Consider the following 27,563-nt stretch of genomic DNA (forward strand, 5'->3'; position numbering starts at 1 on the left):
TTTTCTTTATTAATTTTCTTCACCTCATTGACTAGAACCTTAAATGATGCTAAAGGAAACTCTTCTGTTGATAACTTTAATCAGGACTATCTCAAGATTTCTGAGATTTCCTTACTGTGGGATTATGATGGTACCCAACCAAGAGGTGGCCTGGGTTGATGCCATGTGACTTGATCTCAGTTCTGTCAGCCACCATGTCCAGATGATCACAATCAGTCAACTGAACTACACACTGGAAAGTTTTACCTCTTCAGTAATGTTTCTGAGAGGTAAGGATGCAATATTAACCGTATTCCCTTTGAAAGGGGATTATAAATTCCTAGAGTAAGAAGCCAGATATCCATGGCCAATTTTAGGAGTTGATTAGTAGTGATTAAATAAGATTATGGGAGGTTATGATTCTGGAATAAGGATTCTTCTAGCCTTTTCATGGAACCTACAGGAAATGGTAACCCACTCTGGTATTCTTGCATGGAAAATCCCATGGATAGTGCAGGGGATGCAAAAGAGTTTTTCAGAGAGGGTTTCACCAACAAGATGGCTCTCTGAAGATAGTGGACAGAAATAGCCTAATCCTGGGACATCTTAAATTGGCAGGATTTTAAAAATTCCAGAGGCCAACTGGGTTCTGACAGCTTGTGCTGATTGGGAGGGTGAGAAAGGAAGATGCTCAGAGGGGCAGAGTGTGTTGCGTTGGTGTTAAGTTTAAATATGGCTTCACTGTGAACTACTTCTAATTCTTTATCATCATGAAGATTCATAGTAGAATAGTTTCCATGGTCATGAAGCAGAAGCAGTTTAAAGAGTTAAAAGACAGGAGACAAGTTAACAGTTCAAGACACTGGTAAACAGGCAAGGTGGAAGTCCTCAAGAGCAGAAGGTAGGGGACACCCCAGATGTAAGGGCCAGGTCTCAGAATGGCTACCATCATACCACCTAAGCAGAGGTGGTAATGGTGGAGAGAAAGAACCAACTGACAGGATGAGCTGGTCTATTCTCCAATTCCCATTCCAGGGATTCTGGAATGCAAGCCTCTTGCCAAGGAATGCCTACAGAACATGAAAATATAATTATATTCACAGGAATTCTTTTTTTCAGAGGTATAAAGCTTACTCTTGCAATGCTGGTCACATAGCTCAGATTCCAGTTGTTGCAAAACAAAAAAATATTAGAGGACGTCACTTCTGATATTCACCTGGAACCAAAGCTAGTCTGATGACATTTTACTCTGGGAAGTTTCCAGTCAAAGACAAAAAGAATCATATGGCAAACCTCTTAAGCATCCAGGAGTTACAGGAAGGCATCGTAGGAGATATTCCTTCTACTAGGGAGGGATTAGCTTATGTTTGTTTTTTTTTCCCCCCTCATCAATTAAGTAGCAATTTCTCCACATTTGATTTGTTTGTTCAAAGTCCCAATTTACCTATAATTTCACTCAATAGCCAACAAACTCTTCAGAAACTAGTCGGATGGAGGACACATGAGATTTCCAAAGTGAAAAGAGAGGCCAGTTTACCTCAGAACAGAAGGTTCATAGCCTCCATGGAGATACTGAGGTCTACGTTTGTTACTTATGTGCTTTTTCTGTTTTATATTTTAATAAGCAATAGAGAAATAGTGTGATTAGTAGTGTGGCTTGGGATATTTATCTGCAGGTTTGTCTAAACTCACCTGGCCAATCAAGAGTCAATGACCCTTGAAAACCTCTAATGGCTTTTTCTTCCAGGCCCCAATCTCAAGGTAGCCGTGTTTCTGGATGGAGACGACCAGCCACACATTTGGTCTTGACTGGTAAAGCAAATGAGTAGAGGATTTGCAGTAAGAAAGAGGGTTATTTTACATTAAGATGTTAGAGTAGCTGGCCTTTTTGGATTTAGATTCAAATAGTGTTGTGAACATGGGATGCTGTTATCCTAATCCAGACATTAGAAGCTGGAAATATCTAAAACGAGTCAATAAAAGGTCTTAGAAACAAAGGCTAGTTTGAGGTATAAACTGTATTTAGGAGTACAGGGAAGATAAAATAGTGTTTAATATTTTTGGAGAAGAGAAAGCCAGAGTCTACTAATAGCTGCCACCACAAGTTGGGAGAACCCTAGGACTCATGGACTGGAGGGGATAAAAGTTAGGAAGCAAAGATTTTAGGAACAACCAACAAGGGGATGTGCCTAAGCTCCACATTAGTGAGCACCAACAAGAAGAAAATTGAGGATTGGGAAATGGACAGTTTATATAGCAGAAGCCATCTGAGACTGAAGATTATGGGACTGCCCAAGGCTCTCCTGGCAGAGAGATGGTGCATGGAATTACATGCTGATATTCACAACTATTATGACAACTCAGAATAGTTGAGAGGAATTCCATAAGGATAGCTGAAGCTTGGGCATGTTATTCTGTCTAAGCACTACCAGGGTGAACATTCTAGTACAACCTCACTTAGGACCTGTACAGGACCCAGTGATCAGGGACTTCTAGAGGTAGCTTTGTCACACTGTCATTGGACTCCAAAAAGGGGGGAAAAAGTATCTGGGACTATCCCGAGTTTTGAATGAGAATATAGATTTCCCCAAATAGTTTCCTAATAAACTATGCTAGACTACTCACAGTACGTCAAATGAACCAAAGAGGAAGCACAGAAGCCTGATATCTAGCCCTGAGCAAATCTTCTACACTCATGGCCCACAGGGCTCTGTCTCATTAGCTAAGTCTGCTAAACTGTCACTTCACAGCCAGTGTTAGTAATAGAAGTTGTTCCTTAGGTGAGTCGTCTAAATTCACCCTCTTAAGACTCTGTACAACCCTTAGATTGTCCTCAATTTTAATCACATCACTAACACCCAGACTCAAGGAGAGCACATACTTTCATTCTAGGGTCAGGGTTTTGTACTTGCACATGAGTCTGTTCAGGCACGTATGAAGTATCTCTTATCACCCAAGACATGGCTACTCTATGCCAGGTTTTCAGCTACCTTCTACAGCAGTTGTTTCCAATACCGCCAGCCATACACCAATCAGGAAAGCTTGTTATAGGTTCAAACTCCAGACCTCCTTATCTTTACCTGCAGGAGACAGCCTTTTCTGTGACATTTATTCTTAGCAGTGACATCCTCGAAATTTTCTTCCCCCTGATAGCAAAGCATTTAGTATTTTTCCATCTTCTGGGGTCATGGTAGCTGTTGATGTCTTGTTATCACTGATACACCTAGTTCGGCGAAGCTTTCCAGTAGCCACTGAACAAGTAACTGACGTATCTGTGCCCAGTATTTTTTGAGTTGATAAACAGGAAGCATTAGGTTTCTCATCTGAGGTTCTCAAAATATGAGAGGTCTTGATTTTCTACTTACGAAGCTTTGGATTAGGAGACTTTATCCATCATTAATGTTATGGTCAAAGTGATTGACTTCTAGACCTGGGCTTTTCAGGCTGAAGCTACACTCTTCCTTCTGAAAGGGGTTGGAAAGGAAAAATCATCATCATTTGATATGACTCTAAATACTTGTACTGGGAGAGGAGGTGGTTACTCACAGGATACAGATATCCCAACAAGGTGAAGTTATGAGCCACATGAGGTACCTCCTGCCCATGATGAAGGCTTTGGCTGTGTTGCTGGTTTCAATCATAATTAGGGCTTCTATCAGCATCCACCTTGAAAGAGTTTTGACAGGTGATTACAAAGGGCTTTTCTTTATCATTAAAAAAAAAAAAGTAAAGTCCAGAATTAGGCCTTCCATTAATGAGACACAGAATCTCAAAACTGGTTTCACTAATTGGGTAGGAATGAACTTAAGAAACAGTCTCAGAGTGCCCAACACAGTAGTCCATGCATCTAATAGGCACAGTCAGTAAGATATGTCAGCAAGATAAAATGTACTCAGGGCTCAAAAAACACCCCAAAATCTCATTTAACATCTGCACGAGACAATCTTAAGACTGAATCCTAATCCTATGAAGGTAAAAAATAAGCACAACTGTAGTGGTTAGTCCAATATATGAGAAAATCATGGCATTTCCAATGGGACAGACATTTGTGTATACCCAGCCTCCCAAGCTTAGGATCCATCTACTCAGTACATTAGTCTCACACCATGGGCACAAGTGATACGAAGATTTTGGTAGGAAGAACTGAAGTATTAGATGCCTTGATTAAAAATGCTGATTGAGCTTCCAAGGCAGCAGGTTATATACCATCAAAAGCCTGTAAAAGCCAATTTGCAAACTATTGCCAGGAACCAGTGAAGGAAATTATTTCACATACATCATAGTAACTACCGTTGTAGCTGTTTAAGGGATGCTGTTCAGCCTAGCATGATGGGTATAATTGGTTAGTCTGACAAGGCTACCAATATTCCTCAGCCTGAACCATTCACAGCATTCTTATTCCAGAGGGATGAGTCATATGCTGCTGAGCATTTCTGCCCCACGATGAAATTAGACTACTAAAAATCCAGCATTTCAGACCATTCCATGAGAACAATGGTTACTTCCATTTTTCAAGAAATAACTGTATCACATCTACAAGTTCAGTGTAAAGCCATGCTCTGCCAAAAACCTTGCTGAGACATTCATTTCAAACCTTTGTTCAAATATAACTTTCAGTATAGGATTAAAATGTCCATTTTCCTCATGTATAGTCTGAAGTGTTCCTATATTAACAAATTTCAACACCAACCAGATGTCCAACAATTCAACTGACACCACTAACTTGGAATTATTGTCAGATACAAATGAAAGGACCCAGTATAACAAGATGTCCCTACTCAGGTAACAGTCACAGGTTGTGTTACAACCTATACTCCTGTTCGATTTGTCTATAAACTGTGTTCCGATTCTCCCCTCCATCAGGTTCAATAATTTACTAGACTAGTTCATGGAACTAGTTCATGGATGCTAAAGCTGAAACTCCAGTACTTTGGCCACCTCATGTGGAGAGTTGACTCATTGGAAAAGACTCTGATACTGGGAGGGATTGGGGGCAGGAGAAGGGGACGACAGAGGATGAGATGGCTGGATGGCATCACTGACTCGATGGATGTGAGTCTGGGTGAACTCCGGGAGTTGGTGATGGACAGGAAGGCCTGGCGTGCTGCGATTCATGGGGTCACAAAGAGTCGGACATGACTGAGTGACTGAACTGAACTGAACCGATTTCATGGAACTGAATACTTAATGCTTCCCAGTTTATTGTAAAGCAGTAACCTATTGAAAAGATGCATAGTAAGGTTTGGGGCAGGGCAAGTGGCACAAAGCTTCCATGCCCTGTATAGGCATGCAAATCTCCCAGTATTTCCATGTGTTCAATGCAGAAGCTCAGATCTCATTATTCAAGAGTTATATAAAAAAGAAAAAGGTATAGAACTTAATCTTCATCTCCCTCTATTTTCTGAAAGTCACTAGACAGAGATGAGAGATCCAACCCTCTACTTCTTTCTGGTGATTAGTCCCTTTGAGGTTATTTAAGGGGACCACTCTAAGTCATCTCATTAGCATGAACTCCTGTGTGATCAAAAAGGGCTTGGTATGAATAACAGAAGACACTCCTGTAACTAAAGAAATTCTATGAGTTTTAGATTTGTACCAGGAAATGGGGACAGAGACATAAATATATTTGACCATGCATAGTCTAAATGGTTTCTTTAACTCAAATACCATACATCATGTGGTAAAGCCAAGCACTTTTGTATATTTCTCTTATTAAGCCAGATATATTTTCCTTCTACTCAAAACCTAATGCTGGCCGTTAAATAGAATTTATACACTGCATTTTAACCATAAAATGCAGAGAAAACCTTAAACTCATGATGATGCATTAACATACATTCATCAATAATGGAAAAGTTTAGAAGTGCTCCATTATTGCTGACTATAGATGAAAGTGTCTTCAATGACAATAACTTCTTGCACACTCTACCATCCAGAATGTGTTAAGGTCTATAGTATAGAAAACCCTACCTTAACATTTAGATGGCACTTTCCTAAGAAAGAGCAAGATCTTAGAGAACCAAGCCCTCAAGGACAGGGCTACATGAATCCCTAATGGGGATAGACAGGCTTTTAAGGGCTCCATTTAGGGTCAGAGACAGCTGGGCTGACTTTAGGAACAGGTAAGTGGAGCCCCTTGTTGATTTTCAGAGCACAGACAAATGTTAAGCAGCTTTCTAGCCAGTTAGAAATAAAGGCTCTTAAATTTTTTGAAAGGCAGCTACCAGAAATGCTAAAACCTGAGTGATAGAAATAGAAAGGAGACATTATGAAGAGAAGTGATTTTATGAACATGCAAAAGGAAAAAAATAGAAGCAGCTAGATGTGCTCAATAGCCTAAATCTTTACAAGAGAAAGAAATGAACAGTTCTTATCAAGACTTCATACTGAACAAATTGTCACTACAGGTACAGAGAGTAGATCTGTATTGAAATACAGACTTTTTCTCCAATATGGATGGTATAAAATTATATACCCATAGGAGGTCATCAGCAGAAGTATAGAATTACTAGTTGTCTCTATATCAGCAACTATTTGGGCAACTTGTTCCTGGTTTTACCTAAAGAATGAGTTCCTAGCCCTGAGGCCAAATCCATGGTCCCTCCTTAATTTTCATGCCCAAGAATTGCCTCAATCTATTCAAAATTCAAATTCATTGAGACATAAAATTAAACAACAGGGCACTTTAATGAAAATTTGAGACATTTAAGCTTTAATATTCCTGCTGAGAAAAGTTGTGTTTCTGGGAGGAGATTTATTTTGAGGACTAAACTCTAAGATTTCAGACAGAGTAAAATGTTTTACTATAGCTAAAGGCAAAGGAAGAAAGGAAAGAAATACCCATTTGAATGCAGAGTTGTAAAGAATAGCAAGGAGAGATAAGAAAGCCTTCCTCAGTGATCAGTGCAAAGAAATAGAGGAAAACAACAAAATGGCAAAGAGTAGAGATCTCAAGAAAATTAGAGATACCAAAGGAATATTTCATGCAAAGATGGGCTCGATAAAGGACAGAAATGGTATGGACCTAACAGAAGCAGAAGATATTAAGAAGAGGTGGCAAGAATACACAGAAGAACTATACAAAAAACATCTTTATGACCCAGATAATCACAATGGTGTGACCACTCACCTAGAGCCAGACATCCTGGAATGCGAAGTCAAGTGGGCCTTAGGAAGCATTGCTACAAACAAAGCTAATGGAGGTGATGGAATTCCAACTGAGCTGTTTGAAATCCTAAATGATGATGCTCTGAAAGTGCTGTTCCCAATATGCTAGCAAATTTGGAAACCTCAGCAGTGGCCACAGGACTAGAAGAGGTCAGATTTCCTTCCAATCCCAAAGAAAGGCAATGCCAAAGAATGCTCAAACTACCACACGATTGCACACATCTCACACATTAGCAAAGTAATGCTCAAAATTCTCCAAGCTAGGCTTCAACAGTATATGAACTGTGAGCTTCCAGATGTTCAAGCTGGATTTAGCAAAGCCAGAGGAACCAGAGATCAAATCGTCAACTTCTGCTGCTACTGCTGCTCAGTCAGTCATGTCCGACTCTGTGCGACCCCATAGAGGGCAGCCCATCAGGCTCCCTCGTCACTGGGATTCTCCAGAAAAGAATACTGGAGTGGGTTGCCATTTCCTTCTCCAATGCATGAAAGTGAAGAGTGAAAGGGAAGTCGCTCAGTCGTGTTCGACTCTTAGCGACCCCATGGACTGACTGCAGCCTACCAGGCTCCTCCGCCCATAGGATTTTCCAGGCAAGAGTACTGGAGTGGGGTGCCATTGCCTTCTCCACAACTTCCACTGGATCATTGAAAAAGCAAGAGGGTTCCAGAAAAATATCTACTCCTTTACTGACTATGCCAAAGCCTTTGACTGTGTGGATCACAATAAACTGTAGAAAATTCTGAAAGAAATGGGAATACCAGACCACCTGATGTACCTCTTGAGAAACCTGTATGCAGGTCAGGAAACAACAGTTAGAACTGGACATGAACAACAGACTGGTTCCAAATCGGGAAAGGAGTATGTCAAGGCTGTATATTGTCATTCTGCTTATTTAACTTATATGTAGAGTACCTCATGTGAAATGCTGGGCTGGAAGAAGCACAAGCTGGAATCAAGATTGCCGGGAGAAATATCAATAATCTCAGATATGTAGATGACACCACCCTTATGGCAGAAAGCGAAGAAGAACTAAAGAGCCTCTTGATGAGAGTGAGAGAGGAAAGTGAAAAAGCTGGCTTCAAACTCAACATTCAGAAAACTAAGATCATGGCATCTGGTCCCATCACTTCATGGGAAATAGATGGGGATTCAATGGAAGCAGTGAGAAACTATTTTTTGGAGTTCCAAAAATCACTGAAAATGGTGACTGCAGCCATGAAATTAAAAGATACTTGCTCCTTGGAAGAAAAGTTATGACTAACCTAGACAGCGTATTAAAAAGCAGAGACAGTACTTTGCCAATAAGGGTCTGTCTAATCAAAGCTATGGTTTTTCCAGTAGTCATGTATGGATGTGAGAATTGGATCATAAAGAAAGCTGAGCACCGAAGAATGGATGCTTTTGAACTGTGGTGTTGGAGAAGACTCTTGAGAGTCCTTGGACTGCAAGGAGATCAAACCAGTCCATCCTAAAGGAAATCAGTCCTGAATATTCATTGGAAGGACTTATGCTAAAGCTGAAGTTCCAATACTTCGGCCACCTGATGTGAAGAACTGACTCATTTGAAAAGAGCCTGATGATGGGAAAGATTGAAAGCAGAAGGAGAAAGAGATGACAGAGGATGAGATTGTTGGATGGCATCACTGACTTGATAGACGTGAGTTTGGGTAGCTCCAGGAGTTGGTGATGGACAGGGAAACCTGACTGCGGTCTGTGGGGTCACAAAGAGTCAGACATGACTGAGCGACTGAACTGAAAATGTTTTAAGCTTTAGCTGTATCATTAATATTTCCTTATAAAACATTAGAATAGAAAAACAGGATCAATGGCATCTATAGAGCAATGGTAGCTGAAGTTCAACTTAGAGAAAATGTGATGGCACGAGTAAAAAAAAAACTTATAAAAAGGTAATCTTTAATACCAAAGATATAGGTATAAACAGGAAACAGGAAGAAGAATGGAATATGGATCCACATGTCTTTAGCCAAAGCCTTAAGTTCAAACTAGGCCCATAGGAAACTTTGGGCTGCAGTCTCTAGGCTAATATTCCATTTCTACAGTCACCTACAGGGGTTAGATAAAAAGTTACCACCCTCAACCTCTAAGGACTGCCCTGATGGCTCAGACTGTAAAGCATCTGCCTACAATGCGGAAGACCTGGGTTCAATCCCTGGGTTGGGAAGATCTGGAGAAGGAAATGGCAACCCTCTCTCCAGTATTCTTGCCTGGAAAATCCCATAGACGAAGGAGCCTGGTAGACTACTGTCCATGGGGTTGCAAAGAGTCAGACATGACTGAGCGACTTTACTTTTACTTTCACTTTTCAACCTCTAAAGGTACTGAGGTGCCCAGAGCCAATATATGTTGCTTACATTATTGGTACATATATAAGGCACACCTTTTCATGACCCAAGTTCAGGCTTTCTAGTATGAAAGAACACAATTGCCAGAGAATTTTGCTTCACTTCCTGACACTGACTGACTTGAGGAGGGCATGGCAACCCACTCTGGTATTCTCGCCTAGAGAATTCCATGGACAGAGGAGCCTGGCAGGTCGAGGTCTATAGGGTTGCAAAGAGACACGACTGAAGTGACTTAACACATACTGACACTGCCTGTCCCCTAAGTAGTTGCCTCACAGTAGCAGGGAGCTCGGCAGCAGATTCTAACTGGAATCTGCCTCACTCTTCGTTCTACCTGATTTCCTGTGATTCAGAAGTAGGAATAGGATCTGTCTTTGATTCTTCAAGCTGAAACACCACTGGCAGCAGAAGTTGCTAATTTACATGCACCTGGATTGTTATCCAGTAGAAGGTAAACTTTTGAAGTCAATCATGTGGAGTATTTCCCATATCCGGGGCCACGTCTTGGCAGAAGCTACCCACATACCACAGACTATTGCCCAGATCCACCTGGATGCCTAGGAGACAAAGCACGCTTAGAAGACGACCATGTTCTAAATGTGGGCCTGCAGTCTAGTCAGACTGGACCTGCGCATCGCTGTGTTATGAGATCTGACTACCTTCTCTGCAGAATCCTGGGACTCTATTGACTCTTGAATAGAATCCTATAATTTCTTACATAAATTATGATCCCAAATCCAAGCTGAGACTGTTAAATATTCTTATAGCAATGGCATCAGCCCCAGGTTACTAAGGTTTAGGAGGACTGGAGAAGGAAATAGGTTAGAAAGGATCATATATGTGACATAAGGTCTCAGAGTCTGGCTGTGTGATAGTCAGAAACCTGTATTTAGACACTTAAGCTACTGTCTAGTCTAAAATTAACTGTGAATAAGGTCACAATTATTGGCAGGACATTTCCTAGTAATAACCGGGGAGCAAGTGTTCACAAGAACACCGTTTAGCACAATGGGATGAGGGGAGGAAAACAATTCTACACAGGATAATTCAGCAGTTTGCCAAAACCAAGGACAAGAACAAGGACTGCGGAAAAGAAGTGACATTCTGTAGGCACACCCCACACGTTATCCAAACACCTCACTGTGTACTAGTGACCCCAAGAGCAGGAAGAGAGTATAGGTAAGCTTTAATGGCCTTTGAAAGAAGGGATGCAATTTAGAAGAACATCTGAGGATAGATGATTTTGACCTATTAAAAAGCAGATCCTAGAGACTGAGTAGAGCCACTGTAGGGAGACTGAAGCTGAAAACTTATGTCTTAAACAGGGAAATAGTAAACCAAAAGATGCAGGGGCTAAAGGAGAGTTATAACAAATTATGAACATTGACCTCTCTCCTTCAGGATTGCCTGAGAATGAAAATAGAATAAAGTTTCCCAAAGCTAAAGAATTATTTGAGAGGACAATCCAGGAAGGAATGATAAAGTATCTCCAGCAAAAATATATTTACGATGAAATATTGCCTTTTCAGCACCTGATATCCAAAAATATGGGCTGGAAGACTCCAATTCCAAGTAGTTGAACTGATAGCTGTGAGTTACCTAATCTGCTAAGAGCTGAACTCAGCACTAAAGAAGTCCTGCAGCTCATCTAGGTTGTGGGACACCCTCCCCTGACCCTTATGCCCTCAGATCCACTGGAGTTTGAGGTGTGTTGGAAAGAGGATGCTAATGGAGCCTCTGGCAAGCCCCAAGACACATGTCATCTTCCTGACTAATAGATGTGCTCTATTTGAAAAGCCACTTCAGAGTTGCTGCTGGGCCTCTACAGAGTCTGATACACCATCTAATTATGCAACATTAGCAGCCCATCAAGAACTGCAAACCTGATGATCCAAGCAGCCATAAAGGTTGGATATGAATAGAAATCCTTAGGAGGCAACAGAACACACTGATCAGCTCTGCTCAGGCATGAAGTTATTACAAACTGGGCTCTTCTGGCAACAAAGTTATAATTGCATGAAGTTTATTAGGGACAAACACCTGTGATGTAAGAGGCAAGGAAGATGGATTGGGCACAGAATGCTGTCAGGCTAGCAGAGAGTATTAGGTTAGCATGGTGGTCTAATAGAAAGCTTCACAGCCTGCTACCCGAATTCTGCCTAGGGCAGATGTGGTGATGCACCATCACCATATTGAGTCACTGTCTGGGCTTTGTCCTGAGAGGGATGTATCCTTGGCCATCACCACTCTGCCCACTCATCTGCTAGAAGCCTGTTACATGAGCCCCCTCAGTAACTGAGAGGTTGGTGTATAATACCCCAGCTCCTTTTGCACCTCAGGTGTGAGAATTCCTAGGTGTCTTTTACACCATTTCTCCATTTGCTCAGGTTAGTTTCCAGTGGTTATAGGCAGAATGCACCAATACTAGATGCCTGCCTCTCTACCTTTCCCTTCCCTGTTATACCAGCTTTCTCACATCTCTCAAGTACAGTACATGAAATCAAAATCACATCTTTCAGGTCCACTTACAGAATAAGCATTATATGGTTTCTTCTATATGATGGGAATAGGGCAAACCTTCCCTCTTCAGAAAAATGTGAGAACAAAGACTTTCCTCCAACTACAAAGTGGTCCTAGTTTGCCAGTCAATGTTCCTGTGTGCACTCATGAAAACTCAATCTAACCTTTGCCGGTCTATTATTGCCTGATGCATTGCTACTGCCTGCCCTAATGGGTACTAACATTTACAAGACTGCATTCTTCCGAGTCTACAAAAAGTGGTGACCCAAACAAAGCCCTAGACAGTACAAAAGGAAAATGAAAACCAAAGGAGGATCACTGAGTTTCTTGTAAAGGTCTTTGAGGTGTATAGGCAACACATCAAAATATATCCTGTGACACCGGAAACTTTAGATGACATTCAATATTCAAGGTGCCCCTGACAAACAGAGGAAGTTACAGGAGAAAGAAGGGGCCCCCAGGGAAGCCTAAGTCTCAACCAGTTGAAATTGTCTTTTAAAGTTTTTAATAACAGAACATATTCAGGAGGAAATGAGAGGAAGAAAAGTAAACAGGGTGCTCTGCAGCCAGGCTTCATTAGGTAGATACAGGAAACTACTTCTCTTAGCATTAGGTAAGAGTAAGAAAAACTCACATATTTGGGGCTAAAATTAACTGTCAAAAGGAAGCACAAACAGAAAATTGGTTGGAGTCAGGGGAGGATGATACAAGTGGCTTGGTTGTCATTGCTATCGTCTCTAAGCCAGCTATGACTTTTTGGAAAAGAACCAGTCACCCGTAGTAACTGCATGCCTTCAGAAGCTGGCCATCCGCTGTTTTCCCAATACTCTGAGGCACTGCTTCATTGCAGGAAAAGATACAAGGATGATAACCTATGGCTCAATGTGGGCAGGTGCCAGGCTGTGATGAAAGCAATGGATTCCAAGGCACCAGGAGCCTCATCCTAAGAGGCCAACTTCTTGAGAGCCATGTTGGAGGCATTTGAGGATGGCAGTGTGGTCAGAGTGTTGAGAACTGCTAGGAAGAATCCAGATGCAGAGCTGTGAAACTGGTAGGTAACCACAGTTCTTTAACTCCTGGTCAGGTACCCAGATTGATTTCTGAGTGACTCCCTCTATTCTACCAGCTCTCATGCATCTTCTCCACCTTAGTCTGATTCACATCTTCCAAAGAGGAAAGCCATGATCAGACTTCCAGCTAGTGAATATAGTGAAGTCGCTCAGTTGTGTCTGACTCTTTGCGACCAGATGAGTCTTGTCTTTGCAACAAGACCTATGGGCTGAAAGGAGGATCAAGGAGAGCAAAAAATCCATATTTATAGAGGTCAGACTCAGTTGTTGGGCCAATGTTCCAAACTGAGTGCAAAACCCATTAAAGAAAGGGGCAAAAAAGGGATTCAATCCCTGCTAATAGCCTTCCTTGAGAATGACTTAGTGAGTCCCTGTCAATCTCCTGAAAAGACCCCAAATTTATTCTTCTAGCAGTCAAGCACAGATGAATACAAGTTTGTACTGGACTTGAGAGCAATTATAAGAAGATATTCATCCAGTGGTTTTAGTCCATATACTCTAACCATCCTGAGGAAACCCAGGGATAACATGATTAGACCTGCCAAATCAATTTGTCTCTCTTGCTTTTAGCCGACTTTAAACTCCCACTGGCTTCTTTACAGGTAACATTTGAGGTAAGTCTGACTATATCTACCATTGCTTAAATTGCTTTCCAGTACTACTACTACATCATTTCAGACAAGTTGAGACCTTAACCTGCATGTGTGTCTAACAGACGATATTTTGTTGGGCCAAAAAAGACCCTGGAAACATGCTACCACCACCATTTTCTGAACTGGTTTCTTGTGAGGAGCCATGGCGTTCTCTCTGCTTGCACAGACTCTTTCTTACCTCCAATCTCATTTCCCTATCCCTCAGACCATCCTACCTCTTTCTCTAATAACCCAAACCCTATTTTCAGGAAGATCTACGTCCCCACCTTTGGCTGTCTCCTGAAACTTTTTTCTGCTACAAATGTCAGTCTACACGTTTGACTTGCTGTGCATTAGGCAAACAAAACTGATAATTTCATGCTGACAGTTTCATGCTAATCTCATTCTAAGACAATTAAGGTTTGGTTATTACATAATTTCCTTTAGCCTTTATTGTAGATGGCCATTTCAAGTGTTCTTCCTTAACATGTAGCATGACAAGGATCATGGTGATTGAGTCAAAATGTTTAATGTAAATAACTTATTCAGGAACTACCTTTTTGAATCTAGGTTTTCCCTTGAGTATTTTTATTATAGAACATGACAGGTACAGAGAACGTAACACATATGGCTGTTGCAGATCAAGAAAGGCTGAGATGGAGAATTTTCAGAAAGCTTACAAAGGAGTACTTTCAGGAGAAATGCCCATTGTGGGAGGAGAGGAAGCAGGATGGGGCAGAAGAAGTGGATCTCTGACACAGCCATATCAAAGGCCTCAGACAATCCTACAGAGATATCTGGATCTGCAGTGGCCTTTCAGAGTCAATGTAAAATGGAGCTAGAGTCCTGATATTTTTGTATTTAAATAGTCACTGAAGCTGGTTCAGGAATTAAGCATTATCCTGGGCTCACAGCTCTTTCATCTAAGGGCAAGGTAAAGATTCAGATGAATGTTTTTAGCTGCCAATGTTTTCAGAAACTGAGGGAATGATGCCTAATCTGAATTGGGGGTGAGGGTGAGAAGGGGACATCCAGGTGGGACAACAGTATCCACTACAGTTCAATCCATATACATCTTGGATGAACTTACCTCAAAGTTTCTGTTGAGCTTCTTTCCCTAGGGGAACAGGGTTAGTAGAATAACCTACAGCCCCTGTAGCTGGTCTCAATGATATTGATAATCCTCAACCCCATCATTCTAGACATCCCTCACCCTTGACTACTCTTCTGCTGATCCTGTTACTTATGGTACAATAAGAGTTGTAGTGGTGGCCAAAGTTGTGCTGGCAGGAAGGGGTTGTTATACCCATCTTTTCACCATCACAATTTGTCAAGGAATTACCAAGAAGTGCCCAAGTTGTCGACTAGGTTCCATACTTATTGTCTCCATTTTGTACCAGCAGCCCTGCCTTCTCCCGACAATCAGGTCCAAGATGCTAACTTGTCTTGTCTGCTAATCTCTGAGCACCAGGACACAGAAGTCATTTTGTGCCAGCCATAGATTGAGATACAATGGCATTTTTGCTGCTCTGCGTTCACTAGAGAATACATTATCACTCTGGTAACCACATTCTCTAAAACCACAGAGTTCAAAGTTGCAAAAACTAGAAACAAAGTTACCAAGTTTAGGAATTTGAAATGAGAACACATTTGCTTTCATCTTGACTCCTGGACCCAGATATTTTACATATTGGTGATATAGCACCATATTGATTTCAGTCTGCACATGCACTCTGATGGGATACCAACCACCTGCATGATCATTTTTACCCTTGAATCTGTTGTACATTAAACAGGCTATTCCATCATTTCATCAAGCCTAGAACTCCAGGTGGTAGAAGAGGGTTTAGGACCAAGAAATCCCATGGTCATGTGCTTAGCACCATCCTATTGCTATAAAGTGGTTCTCTTACCCCATGTAATATGTAAGATTTTCTGCCACTGGATTAAACACCCTGCAGACCTCAGGTTAGGAATACTGGTAAAGGCCCTGCTGGCAAGAAAGGCAAACCTATGCCTGGAATGTGTGTCTGTTCCTATCACATGAACTGCCAAGTGACCAGTTGTTCTCCAGAGATGTTGTCATATTCCATTGCTGGCATTTTGTATGTTGGGCAACAGTAGTAGCTAGACTAGCACTGGTGAATGGGAGTCAGTAGTTTTGGCTTCATGCACAGCTTTTCTCTCTGTTTATCACCAATAATCCACTCCCGTGCTTACTAGGAGAGCATGAGTTCAATAAAGCAAATGATTCTTTTCAACTGGCAGAACCAGTCTGTCTACCTTATTGTAAAGTGATCTGTGTAGTTGCCTTTCTGGTGAGTGTTAATACAAAAATTCTCATCATAATGCCCATTCCCATATATTTGTTTTTGTATGCCTCTTCACCAGACCTCTTTTCCCTTCATCTTCTAGTCTTGATTTCCAGGTCCTATACAAACTACCCAGGTCATTTATCACTCTCATGATTATATATATATATATATATATTTGCAATTATTTTTTCTGAAGTACTTATCTAGATTCACCACTCAAAGCTATGCCCACTTGGAGGTATTTCTCTCTAGTTTTGGTTGAGCTGTATACAGTAGCAGTCCTTTGTAGTAGCCACATGTGAGATGACCCATTTAGGAACCAACCTCATCTTTTTATGACAACTGGCTAAAAAATGCCCTATATCATCACCTTAAATTTACATGTGGAGTACATCATGTGAAATGCCAGGCTAGATTAATCACAAGCTGGGATCAAAATGGTCAGGAGAAATATCTAATAATCTCAGATATACAAATTATGCCACTTTAATGGCAGAAAATGAGGAACTAAAGAGCTTCTTGATGAGACTAAGGAGACTGAAAAAGGTGACTTGAAATTCAATGTTAAAAAAGCTAAGATCATGGCAGTGGGTCCCCATCACTTCATGGTAAAGAGAAGGGGAAAAAGCAGAAGCAGTGACAGATTTTATTTGGAAGAGCGGGGGTGGGAGGTGCTCTAAAATCACTCTGGACAGTGACTACAACCATGAAATTAAAAGATGCTTTCTCCTTGGAAGGAAAGCGATGACAAACCTAAACAGAGTATTAAAAAGCAGAGACATCATTTTGCCAACAAAGATTCATACAAAGTTTTTTTTTTCCAATAGTCATGTACAGCTGTGAGAGTTGGACCATAAAGAAGCCTGAGCACTGAAGAACCGATGCTTTGAATTGAGGTGCTGGGTGGTGCTGGAGAAGATTCTTGAGAATCCATTGGGCTATAAGGAGATCAAACCAATAAATCCTAAAGGAAATCAACCCTGAATATTCACTGGAAGGACTGTTGAAGCTCTAATACTTTGGCCACCTGATGTGGAGAGTCCACTCATTAGAAAAGACCCTGATGCTGGGAAAGACTGAAGGTACAAGGAAAAGGGGGTGGCAGAGAATGAGAGGGTTAGATAGCACCATCAACTCAATGGACATAAATTAGAGCAAACTCGGAGATTGTGGAGGACAGAGGAGCCTGGAGTCCTACAGTCCATGAAGTCGCAAGCAGACACAACTTAGCCACTGAACAACAACATGGCTGTAGGTGTGATTTGATGGAGAGGAATCTATAAAATGTCTATGGATGACATGACATCCTGGGCCACATAATTTTATAACTTTGGTTGTACCAACTGTGTTTGGTGCAGAATGTACAATTTCTATTTTGTGATAAATTATTGCTAACCTACTTGAATTTATGACTTGGTGAGTCTGACAAATCCGCATCAGTATATAGATAGTTATGGCCACATACTCTCTTGGGGTCCCAGGATAAGGTGTGCTCTGTCCAACAGAATACTAAGAACTAAGATAGTTCTCTGCCATAGAAACCAAGACCTTGTTCTAATAGAGATCTATGCTTTGATTTTAATTAACATGCCATCAATTTTACATGCCATTTTCCCCTCACATAGTTACCACTAATGCCATAGGATACACCAGATGTATGGCCCAAGCAGCAGGGCCCCTTCCAACTCCAGGCACCGCCCAAGATGGTAGGCTTTTCCATCATCTGGTGTATAGATGTATATGCTGCCTCCAGGCCTGAAGGGGTGCAGCAGCCATTGTTTGCAGTTCTGTCTTCATGGTGACGATTGTCCTTTATTTTGAGGCTATGCCCTACAAACCACCGGACTCCTAAAAACATTACTAAAATGATAGCCTCTTGAATCTCCATGCATTTTAAACTCTCACCCTCTGGAGTTCTTCCAGTGCCACCTCTTCTTTATCTGTACCAATTGTCATTAATGTACTATAGAAAACTAATGAAATATTATGCAAAATTTTCAGATGTACCAGTTTTCTCAGGCTATTTTGACAGAAGATAGAATGCACATGGCCTCAGGAAGACAATCATATATTTATGGATAGCCTTGTCCCAGCCCTTTGTACCTGAGGGGGTATAAACCAGCTTAGCACAGTACCTTGTTATAATACTGAGTTGATTTTAAGTAATCCACTTTCTTCAGATTGATGGCTTAAGGGAAACATGGAAAATGCAATTTTTTAAAAGAGTGATACTTTTGCTTGCCATTTGTTTCAAGGATGTAATATTTGATTTCTGTTCTGGCTATTTGAGATGAGTTTTAGACACTTCCTGTCGGTCATCTACATGTACCTAAGTTAAGAAAATTGTATTAGCATTCTGCCAGCAACCAAGCATTTTCATTGCCTTTATACAGTCAGGGCCAGGAAACTGACTGTCAGCTAAGTCCATGGACACTGAAGACATTTAGGACTCAATTATCTGGCCCACTATTTAACCTTACATGGCAAAAATGAATGCTTTGGATCTGCAAATATCATTGTTGCCTTAGAATTTGTATTTAATACTCATGAAATGTTTTGGGGAAAAAATACCCAGTGTTGGTGACCCACGTAGATAGTTTTAGGTCCCTTTGTGGAAGTAGTAGGCAGTTACCATAAACACATGCCATGGTGTTATAGGATCTCTCTTCTTGAGGATTCAACCTCTTACAGACCTTGGTTTTCAGATTTAAAAGAGGCTTAAGATCTGAAAACTTGGCAAAAGATCATGACTATCATGGATGTTCTCATTAATGCTTGATTTTTTCTGTTGCATAGAGCTCTAGCAATTCTTGCCTGTCCATCCACATCTTGCCTTAGAGAAGCTTTAACAATTTAACTCTCCATGGGTCTGCCCTGTTGATCTTACATCTCATTATGATAATGGTTTCTATCTTCCAGGCATTGATTAATCACTACCACTAGCTATTTCTGGACTGTACCATTCCCATTGCTTTTGAAAAGTCCAGATTTATATTGTCATCTCTTTTCAGTCCCAGTCTATGGAAAAATGGTCACCGAGTTTCACAATGATGCGAATTTTCTCTCAGTCAAAGTTTCTCTGTGGCACATGGTCATTGGGTGTATTTTCCATCCTGTCATTCCAACATCCTTTATTTCCATAGTGTTAATTCATCTCACGGCCTAGAAACTTAGAAATTCTAGAAGACTTTTCTGTTGGTATCTTTAATTGAGATCTTAAGATCTGTAAATTCTCCCATCCTCATATTATGATAGCAAGACCAAGAGTTGGAGTGCAAGGTGATTCCATGAGCTCCATTGTCAGCCCTGAATCCAGATAATCAATGATCAGCCAGTGGAATTCCTGAATTAGGAGTTTTTACCCCTGCAGGAGTATTATATAAAGCCAATAATATGTAAGCCAATTCCCTTGGAATTGGGAGAATAAATCCTCAATAAGGAAGTGTGACATCCATGACCAGTTGATGACGATCATGGTTAAGTAACACTATGAAGTGTCTTGATTCTAGAATCATGGTTCTTCTAGTCCCCTTGATTGAACTTAGTTGGTTATCATGTTATTTCATTCCTTTAAGGTACATATTTTGTGTTTCTGAACAGAATCTTTTTAGATAATTCAAGTAGACATTTGAGAGTCTTATCTAAGATTTAGGACAGTTCAATCACACTCCCCCCTTCCTTAGTACGTTTTCCATGGTTGAAGACATAGGAGTATTTGATTCTAGTGGAAGAAAATTCAAGAGAAGTTCCTGTAAAGAGGATAATAACATCCTTAAGGGGCAACATCTCCAGGATTTTTGAAGCCTTTATATGAAGGTCACCCTCTCCCCAGGCTGGTCACAGCCAGTGATTGATTATGACTTGTTATTAAATCTACGTCATTTTGCTCAATGAGCACTTTCCATGTGTAGGTTTTGCCCTAGGAATCTATGATGTGCTGAGGCTTTCCTAGAGCTATCCACCAATCTTAGTCTCCTTGTACCCAGTTTCCCTTTTCACCTATTAAACCAGTATTCAGCTTCATCCATTTCTGTTCACTCTTCATTTTACAAAGTATTTTCTTCAAGAGATATTACATGTTTACTTCCTGTAAGATCTGGATGGACACAGTACTGGAAATGGTCCAAGAAAGTAGGCAGTGTGATGTGGTTTAGATGATGTCAAATGGAATATAGGCCACGTAGGAAGCCCCAAGAATAAGGAGCTCTAACTACTAAACAATTCACTACTAGTACACTAGAAAGTTTCCCTCTGGGGATGCTACTGGAAATGTAATGATATAAGCATTGAATAGTACAGGGTAACGTTGACTAAAAGGACAGCAGAAATGGCTAGTTGTCTTAGATGGAATCAATGTGTGACAGTGATTTACTGAATAACTGAGGGGCTTCCCAGGTGGTGCTAGTGGTAGAGAATCTACCTGCCAATGCAAGAGACCCAGGAGACATGGGTTTGATCCCTAGAACATCCCCTGGAGAAGGAAATGGCAATCCAATCCAGTCTCCTTGCCTGGAAAATCCCATAGACAGAGAAGCCTGGTGGACTACAGTCCATAGGATCTCAAGGAGTTGGACATGACTAAAGCAATTTAGCTCAAGCATGACGATCATTAATATGGAACAGTTAAGTGTGAGGGCCAGAAGGCATCCCTAGTAGTTTTCAAGAATGCCCTTATCTCCTATAGAAAAAGAGCAGAGGCAAAGAAGCTAGCTTAGAGACAGGTCAAAACCATTGCATGCTCAAGTAAGGCAGGTCTCTAAAGTTAGGGCTCTGCCTGGAAAAATATGGGACCCTGAAACATCAGATGGAGACATCTGTGTGGGTCCTTAATGATTTTAGTTGCTCAAACTCCCCTGAGCCTTGAGAACCAAGGAGAAATTGCCTCTCAAACATACCCCTCACTGGTTTCTCCATGAAAGAAATCTTTGTAGGTTTCAAGCGAGTAGTCGATAGGGAACTGCCCCCACCCCCCACCCCCAACTGCTGCCCTTCTTGACTTCAGGATCCATACAGACAACCACTTTCTCGGGATAATCCCAGCTAAGGACTGAGCATGACATGGTTATAGAAATATTGGCCAAAGCTTTCTCAAATTAACCTATAAGAGTCCTGCACCAGAAGGCAATGGTAGACAATGGGGAGCCCCAGTCAAGTCTGCAGTGCACTGTGCCTCCTCTTACCTATTTCTCCTTCCTTATTGTTTCAGATGTCAGATCTGCATTGCCTTTCAAAGTCTCTCCCCACCCACCCCTGCTCCCATCTCCCTCTTTTCCGTATGGCTTTTTCCCAAAGTAGTTTCACCAGATATCTGCTTCTTGGAGATTCGAACCAACACACACTCTCTAGTCTTATGGATGCTGACTTTGACTATCTTCTTAAATGATTTTAACATTCTACATGACATATCTGTTACCTGGCTTTTAGGTAAAGCCCAGATTGGCTGACATGGGAATACTGGTCAATTCACACATTAACTACACTCAGTTTCTTTGTGTCATCCCATCTAAACCTCACAGATATGGGAGGTAAATGATGATTAAAGTCCAAGTCATCATTCTCCTAAGGTGCTATGACTCTAAACCAGCCACAAAGAAAGCTCGGGGGCTATCAATATTTCCTACAAAGGCTTTTACTCAATGATTAGAGTCAGAACAGTACAAGAAATAGGGCAGACAAATTTTAGTGACCACAGTGTCCTGGTGGCTCAGATGGTAAAAGAATCTGCTTGCCATATGGGAGACCTGGGGTTCAATCCCTGGGTTGGGAAGATCCCCTAGAGGAGGGCATGGCAACCTACTCCAGTATTCTTGCCTGGAGAATCACCATGAATGGAGGAGCCTGGCAGGCTACAGTCCACAGGATTGCAAGGAGTTGGACATGACAGAGACTAAGCACAGTGTCATACTTAAAAGCAGCCGATATACATCCGTATATTAAGCTGTTCAAAGGTCAAAGACTGGTAGCTTGTACCTATGCGTTATCTTTTACCTATGGGATGGCATCACCAACTTGATGGACGTGAGTTTGAGCAAGCTCCAGGAGTTGCTGATGGACAGGGAGGCCTGGAATACTGCAGTCCATGGGGTAACAGAGTCGGGCACACCTGAGCGACTGAACTGAACTGATGGGATCTATGGGAATGAGCCAGCTCCTTTCCTTAGGTCCAGGTTTAATGATCAGGACTTTATTGAAACATCCACTTATTTTTCTTTTAAAGAGAAGTGTGGGGATCAGTATCTCTTTATATGTAGTTCTCTTGGATCCCACAGACTTCAGAGAGGGATTGATGAGGGTCCAGCTGCTACTGAGATCCATCTCTACACGAGAGGCCATGCTGGCTAAGGGCTGCTGCCTTGTGACAACAGGACTGTGCCTCGTAAGGACTGCTGCCCAATGGCAACATGGCTGAGGAATTCTCTCCTGGGAGGCAGGGGACCCCTGAGGCAGTTCTAGCACTTCACCTTTGTCCAAAACTATTGACACTATGAGGTTGTCTAGGATGCTTCCTCCCAAGTTTCTTCCCTTGTCTTCAATGTGGTCACATAGACTGATGTCTCTCCTAGTCATCCCAAGCTTTTTCCATTTTGACCTCCGTGCAGGCTTTTGTATTCAATGTTGTCTTTGCATACTTGTACTTTGGCATCTGAATTTCGCAGAATCCAGCTTAACATGAAACAGTGAGAAGAAATAGGTTTTCTGGTTTCCTACAGTAATACATTCAGTTTGTTGTAGAGACATGATTAACCATGTCTGGTTTTTACACAGTCATTTAAACAAATATCAGGTATTTCTAGAGCCTTCCTAGCAGGCTTTCAGGTCCATCTGGTCCTTTCATGGTGTACACGCAAATGTAGATAGGCATCTAAAATCTGGATATGCTATGAGATGAGATGGAACTCTGAACTGCAGATCCCCAGACAGAGGCCCTTGTATTTTTTATTGGAAATCAAGAATATATTTAGTTGTCCAGTCTTATAATCCCATTCTGGAATAAAAATACATGTTGTCTCATTTCTCTGCTAGAATATCAGAGTATGAACCCTTAGATATTACCTGTGTCCTCTTAAGTGCTTGAGGCAAATATATTCTTCTCATAATTCTTGGTTCTGTTCTGATTCAGACTGACCTGCTAATCCAAAGGCAGAGTGACAGAAATTGCTTGGGAGGTTCTATACCTATTTCAGACAAAGAAGTCAAAGGCTTGCGAAACTTTTTCCTTTTAAAGATAATGGAAAGTGACTATAAGGCAAGGGCACACATTGCCCTACATTCTGAGAATGAAATTAATGTTCTACTTCCCAAGCATGGAATCAGTGTTGACGACCTTCTATGTCCTCAAAACACTATCTACAGTTTTAACTGGCAAAGTTTTGTAGGCAGTTTTGTATAGAAAAAGCAATAAGTACAAAAACTTGATTTCTCTTGGAACTAGTGGGCATCTTTCAAAGACAATATTAAGGCTTATATTGCCAGAAGCTGGATTTAGCAAGAAATGACTGCTAATGGTTAAATTTTGGTGAGTGATAAACACTACTTATTCTAGATCACCACCACAAAACTTTGTGAATATTTTCAAAACCAGAGTTGTGTGGAGAAGGCAATGGCACCCCACTCCAGAACTCTTGCCTGGAAAATCCCATGGGCGGAGGAGCCTGGTGGGCTGCAGTCCATGGGGTCACTAAGAGTCAGACACGACTGAGCGACTTCACTTTCACTCTTCACTTTCATGCATTGGAGAAAGAAATGGCAACCCATTCCAGTGCTCTTGCCTGGAGAATCCCAGGGATGGAGGAGCCTGGTGGGCTGCCGTCTATGGGGTCGCACAGAGTCGGACACGACTGAAGAGACTTAGCAGCAGCAGAGTTGTGTACTCTAAAGGGGTAAGATTTATAGTATGTGAATACTATCTTAAATAAAGGTAACCCAATGGTTTTTTTGTTGTTGTTGTTACAGAAAAGAAAATACCAGTATTGTATTATAGAGACTGATTTGAAAATGACTGAAGAGACAAAGGCTAAGTATAATAACAAATAATACCAGAGCATGTTTTTGATGATCTTTTCTAGATATCAGTTTCCTGAGCTAAGGTTCCATGGAGGCTCCAGGATGTCTCAGGTTGTAGACAGATAAGGGGAAGTCAGAGGTGAAGTTATATTGTGTCAGGACCTCAACATGGACCTTTATATTGGAGTTCCTTCCCTAGCACTATTTATTCTCCTTGCTTTATACCATCAACATCTAAATTCTTGCCACAGGCTCTGTGCTAGAGATAGAACTCCAAATAAAGCAATAAGATTAGAACATTTAACATGATCTTGTCTTCAAGAAATAGGATTACAGATATAAATAGGCTTGGAAGAGTGTCTTTGTACAATAATATGATTATACTCTTCATATACTCTTCCACATGGATTGTCTGGATACAGGAAAGAAATATCAGCTAGTTTATTCCTGAAAAATGTCAATTCCTGCCTTCAATGACCCAGAACTGGCCTTCAAAACAGCTCTCAGATATTGAATTTATACTCAAAGAATCACAAAATGGGAAGCTACAGCCCTAAAGACTAATCAGATCAGTACAAAGAGCACCAAAACCACAGCCTCTGCAGCCTGGATTAAAATCAATGTAGCCTATCCTCTAGCATGTACAACATTGCCAGTGGGACTATTGAACCTGAGGCCAGGTCCAATCCCAGTGTTAATCTAGATCTCATAATAGATCTCCTACCCTCCTTAGATGTGATTAAATATATACTCATTCATTTACCAACACTGTTGTCTCATTGGTTACTTTTGATGCAGGTCAAATTGGTATCCCTTCAGTAGCAAGTCCACACATCTGTATTTTTACAATAATTTATATATACAATCAGAGAAGGCAATGACACCCCACTCCAGTACTCTTGCCTGGAGAATCCCAGGGAGGGGAGCCTGGTAGGCTGCTGTCTATGGGGTCACACAGAGTCGGACACAACTGAAGCGACTTAGCAGCAGCAGCATATATACAATGCTCAGATATTATACAGAAAAATCCTGACATTCTACATTAGCAAAAAACAAAAACAACAACAACAACAACAAACCCACTTGCCATTTCTGGTCTATATTACAGAGAGAATTCAGGGCCAATGTGCTAATTGTTTTATGACCAAAAGTCATCTCAATACTTTGGTAGATTTCTACAGCGCCTCAAAATAAGAGCTACAAGTGTTAAAATCTTGATGAATCTCTCTGCAGTTGTATGGGAATAATTCAATGGAAGCAGCTCCAGACTTAATCCTGAGAAACTGCAGGATAGAAGCTTATAGATTTGAGGAGTCATAGTACTGCTTTTCTTTAAAACTTAACCTTTGAATATATGCTCTGTATGGGGTAAGCCTGGGTTCAATTTTCCTCTTCTGCATGATCAAGCTAGGGTAGCCTGTCTTTAAATATCTTTCCATCAGAAACATACCAACAGGAGTTTGGACTTCACAGCTCATGTCAGTGATTTGGTTAAGTCTGAAATTAGTGGGAAGAGCTGCGGTTTCTCAGGATTAAGTCTGGAGCTGCCTCATCCCATGCCTAGGATGGATGAGCACTGGCCAAGAATGTTGGAGATGATGAGGTTGCATGTCACAGTGAGAGATAAGCATATAAGGAGGTCATTGAATTATTCCCATGCTGGCATGCTTCACTCCAACTTTATCCTATTCCATTTATAGGATCTGAACTAGGGTATTTATGTTCAGTATATGTTGAACTACTTAATGGCAGGGATTTCTTTTGAGTTTACTGCCACTAGGACTTATTGCTATCTGACACACAGGCACCCACTGATTGACTGAATAGCCATCTTATACAATAAGACTTGAAAATAGGAAAAGGAGTATGTCAAGGCTGTATATTGTCACCCTGCTTATTTAACTTACATGCAGAGTACATCATGAGAAATGCTGGATTGGAAGAAACACAAGCTGGAATCAAGATGGCCAGGAGAAATATCAATAACCTCAGATATGCAGACGATACAACCCTTATGGCAGAAAGTGAAGAGGAACTAAAAAGCCTCTTGATGAAAGTGAAAGTGGAGAGTGAAAAAGTTGGCTTAAAGCTCAACATTCAGAAAACGAAGATCATAGCATCTGGCCCCATCACTTCATGGGAAATAGATGGGGAAACAGTGGAAGCAGTGTCAGACTTTATTTTTTTGGGCTCCAAAATCACTGCAGATGGGGACTGCAGCCATGAAATTAAAAGGTGCTTACTCCTTGGAAGGAAAGTTATGACCAACCTAGATAGCATATTCAAAAGCAGAGACATTACTTTGCCAACAAAGGTTCATCTAGTCAAGGTTATGGTTTTTCCTGTGGTCATGTATGGATGTGAGAGTTGGACTGTGAAGAAGAACGAGTGCCAAAGAATTGATGCCTTTGAAGTGTGGTGTTGGAGAAGACTCTTGAGAGTGCCTTGGACTGCATGGAGATCCAACCAGTCCATTCTGAAGGAGATCAGCCCTGGGATTTCTTTGGAGGGAATGATGCTGAAGCTGAAACTCCAGTACTTTGGCCACCTCATGTGAAGAGTTGACTCATTGGAAAAGACTGATGCTGGGAGGGATTGAGGGCAGGAGGAGAAGGGGATGACAGAGGATGAGATGGCTGGATGGCATCACCGACTCAACGGACGTGAGTCTGGGTGAACTCCAGGAGTTGGTGATGGACAGGGAGGCCTGGTGTGCTGCGATTCATGGAATCGCAAAGAATCGGACACGACTGAGTGACTGAACTGAACTGAGTGTCTTTTTGGAACCAATTCTTTCCAGGATGTAATATTTGATTTTCAATTTTGGCCAAAGGCCCAGTTTTGGAGTCCTTCCTTTTGGCCTTCTCCATTATGACAGTTCTTTCCTCATAAGCTAACAATATAAGAAATGTGCCAAAGACCAAACATTTTCATACTGATTATACAGTCAAATACCAACCAGGGGCTTCCCTGATAGCTCAGCTGGTAAAGAATCTGCCTGCAATGCAGGAGACCCCAGTTCAATTCCTAGATTTGGAAGATCCACTGGAGAAGGTAAAGGCTACCTACTACAGTATTCTCAGGCTTCCCTGGTGGCTCAGATGGTAAAGAATCGGTCTGCAATGTGGGAGACCTGGGTTTGATCCCTGGGTTGGGAAGATCCTGAGAGAAGGGAATGGCTACCCACTCCAGTATTCTGGCCTGGAGAATTCCATGGACTGTATAGTTCATGAGGTCAAAGAGTCAGACATGACTGAGTGACTTTCACTTTCACCAATCAGGGAAACGACCAGGGGGGTTGTCCGGACAGTGAGGTGGGGCCAGGACTCCATTGATTATCTGGCCCAACATGTAACTTCTTTAACAGGGGTACCCCAATTATGCTCTGGATCTCCAGATATCAATGTTGAGTTGGGACCTGTGTCTCAGTCATAAAATATTTGGAAAAAGACAACAGCACTGATGCCCCAGCTACATAGAATTTGGCCCTTTGGAGAAGTGAGAAATCATAA

At 41.4% G+C, this 27,563-nt stretch overlaps 1 long non-coding RNA gene across 2 annotated transcripts in view; it reads right to left on the bottom strand.

Moving 5' to 3' along the window:
- Nucleotides 1-2,766: 2,766 nt before the first annotated feature.
- The window catches only part of LOC147375416 (uncharacterized), a 30,458-nt gene continuing 5,661 nt past the window's right edge, over nucleotides 2,767-27,563 (bottom strand). Inside the window, exons 1-3 of one of the 2 annotated variants that reach the window (XR_015161537.1) lie at nucleotides 7,109-7,769; nucleotides 3,526-3,645; nucleotides 2,767-3,443 (exon numbers count right to left, since the gene is read on the bottom strand). This is a non-coding gene — a long non-coding RNA (uncharacterized LOC147375416). Of the gene's footprint in view, nucleotides 3,444-3,525; nucleotides 3,646-7,108; nucleotides 7,770-27,563 lie in introns of those variants that run through there. The other variant, XR_015161536.1, reaches the window with a different exon arrangement.

The sequence above is a fragment of the Bos grunniens genome, chromosome 3, assembly GCF_055505025.1.
Source record: "Bos grunniens cultivar Pamir isolate PY7600 chromosome 3, Bosgru_T2T1.0, whole genome shotgun sequence".
In the NCBI taxonomy this organism is placed as follows: domain Eukaryota; kingdom Metazoa; phylum Chordata; class Mammalia; order Artiodactyla; family Bovidae; genus Bos; species Bos grunniens.